Source organism: Hydra viridissima, unplaced genomic scaffold (genome assembly GCF_058129835.1).
Source record: "Hydra viridissima isolate aposymbiotic clone 2 unplaced genomic scaffold, HvirCarnegie_v1 scaffold_14, whole genome shotgun sequence".
NCBI classification, from domain to species: Eukaryota; Metazoa; Cnidaria; class Hydrozoa; order Anthoathecata; family Hydridae; genus Hydra; species Hydra viridissima.
This window is the reverse complement of record NW_028324313.1, coordinates 1327326-1330000: the sequence shown is the minus strand read 5'-3', so window position 1 is coordinate 1330000 and position 2675 is coordinate 1327326. Positions and strand designations below refer to the sequence as shown.

At 30.9% G+C, this 2675-nt stretch overlaps 1 protein-coding gene across 1 annotated transcript in view; it reads left to right on the top strand.

Annotated features, from left to right (window-relative positions):
• Positions 1 to 1360, top strand: part of LOC149878713 (fibrocystin-L-like) — a 58932-nt gene extending 57572 nt beyond the window's left edge. Inside the window, exon 47 of the mRNA XM_090071295.1 lies at positions 1210 to 1360. The gene's annotated coding sequence lies outside the window, so the exon portion shown is untranslated. The remainder of the gene's footprint in view (positions 1 to 1209) is intronic.
• The last annotated feature ends 1315 nt before the right edge of the window (positions 1361 to 2675 follow it).

The following is a 2675-nucleotide window of genomic DNA, read 5'->3' as shown; positions in this document are numbered from 1 at the left end:
TCTCAGGTCGCATTGAAAACATTGATGCATTGCCAACGTTGCAAATGGCTGTGGCATTAGACCCACGTTACAAGAAACTCGGCTGTCTCTCAAGAGAGAAACGTGAAGCAGTTTGGACAATACTTTCTAATGCATTTCGGGTGTACTGTAACCAAAGACAGAGAGCTGAACGTGAAACTACTACCAGCACTGGCGAGGCATCAGAACCTGTGCGTAAGAAACTGAAATTTACTCTGTTGGTCAGCGACTCGGAATCGCAATCCTCATCAGATGAATCACAAACAGTACATGGCTCACTGGCTGAGCTTACACGATATCAAGAAGAAGGTGTAATTCTAGAAACTGAGAATCCCCTCATGTGGTGGCAACTGAACAGGCATCGTTACCCTAACCTGAGCAGTTTTGTGCAGACAATTCTGTGTGTACCTGCAACTTCTGTTCCTTATGAAAGACTGTTTAGTTCGTCAGGGTACATTGTCAACAAACTGCGATCTTGTCTACTTCCAGAAAACGTTAACGTCCTCGTTTGTTTACGTGACTGGCTAAAGTGATGCCTACTTGTACTTGTCAATTAAACTGAATACAGTATAGCAGGCATTAAGTGTCTTGTTTGTTAACGTTTGTGAATACTGTAGTTAGTTAACGTTTACTGATAACAACTTCACCTCACCAGTGGTGAAAAGCAGGTTATTCTGTCGACTTCAGAGTTAATCGAAATTAATCGATTAATCGATTAAAATTTTAGACGATTAATCGAACAAAAAAAAATTAATCAGTACCAGCCCTATTATTATTATTATTTATATTATTATTATTGTTATTATTATTATTATTATTATTATTATTATTATTATTATTGTTATTATTATCATTATTATTATTATTATTATTATTATCATTATTATTATTATTATTATTATTATTATTATTATTATTATTATTATTATTATTATTATTATTATTATTATTATTATTATTATTATTATTATTTATATTATTATTATTGTTATTATTATTTTTATTATAATTATTATTATCAACATCATCGTTTTTATTGTTATTTTTATTATTATTATTATCGTCACTTTTTTTATTATCATTTGTTTTATAATTATTTAATATTATTGTTATTATTCATAGTATTATACTATGGCTTTTATGGAACAATTTTGTGAATGTTTTGATAACCCTTGAAAATCTGCGTTTTAGCATTCGATCAAGGATTTTGATTGGCTTCAACAAGATTTTTTTGTTTCTCAGTCTGAATCTAATTGTTTAAAAAAAGCAGCAGATGAAAATGTTCAAAATGAAGGTTCTTCCACAAATAGGCTTAATCCATCTTTAGCTGATACTAATGAGGCAAGTTTATTTAAGTTATTGATGGTAAGAATGAATGAAGATTTTGAGCCATCGATTAAAGAGTTGCTTAATTTAATCATTAATCATTAATTTGATTACTTTTCTGTTTTTTAAGGAAGAAAATAAGCTTGTGATGGTCGACGATAATGTTGGTTTTAATAATTACGGCTATGATCAAACTATGCCTTCGAAAAAAGTTATGGCTCGCTCTGAGTCCTTAGAGAAGAACTCAGATAATTCTGAGAATCATGAGATTGCTAGTCGATCAATGAAAAATGTGAGGGATATTTTCACCAGTGAAGAATGTTTGCGAAGTGACATAAGGAAGGATGATGAACAAAAGGCAACGGTACTTGTTTGATGTAAAAATTAATAAGTATATAACTTTAGTTTCAGAATCTTGTAAAGTTATTTTATGTTATTTATGAAATTTTATCATATAATATATATTGTTTGTTCTTTTCATTTTACTTTTTATTGTAACAAGGATTTTATTACCTTGTATTTATGAATTTAAGTTCTGTACTTTTTCCTTTTTTTGTATTAGAAGTTTGTTTTTCACAAACTTGTAATGCAAAATACATATAAACAAGGTATCTTAATATATTGTTAAAATTTTACGCAGCATTTTGAACAGCCAGTCACAAAATTCGGTCTTCTTCCACCGTTGGTATTATCTACAGTGTCATTAAACGCTGATAAAACGGATCCACTTCCAATTGACCAACCACTTCATGTTATGGAAGCGAGAATGATTCATGATAAAGAGATTTTGCTCAATAACACTTCAACCACTTTGCCAGGAGAATTAACTATTAACAAAGGTAAATAGCAAAACTAAAAACAATCAATTTTTTCTGCATGAATTAAAAGATTAAAATATCAATGAAGTTTTTAATGTTTTAAGGTGAGAAATCTTTTGTATTTAAGCTAAGTTCTAAAATTGACGGCGACAACGTTTAGATTTGTCATGTTTTTTGCTGTTTAGAGGAAGGGGTTCGATTGTTAGAGATTCTGCAAATGACACCTGGCGCTGTTTCTTCTTTCCAATACGCTGGCATGGCTCGTGCTGATATGGACAAACCGTTGTCTGTTCTTCGTCCTTTAGTTAAAAAGGCAATCGGAAATGAAACAAATTTTGTATTTGTTTCTTCCCAAAAAAAGACTATTCACCCGGCAACCGAAAACACCGTTCTCGTTCGTGACGTGTTCAAAAAGCAAATCAAAGTAAATATGTTAGCTGCAGACGGTAAGTTTTCTTTAAATAAACTATGTTGCTTGCAATAGATTTTGCTAAACTTCAATTGCAATCAAAC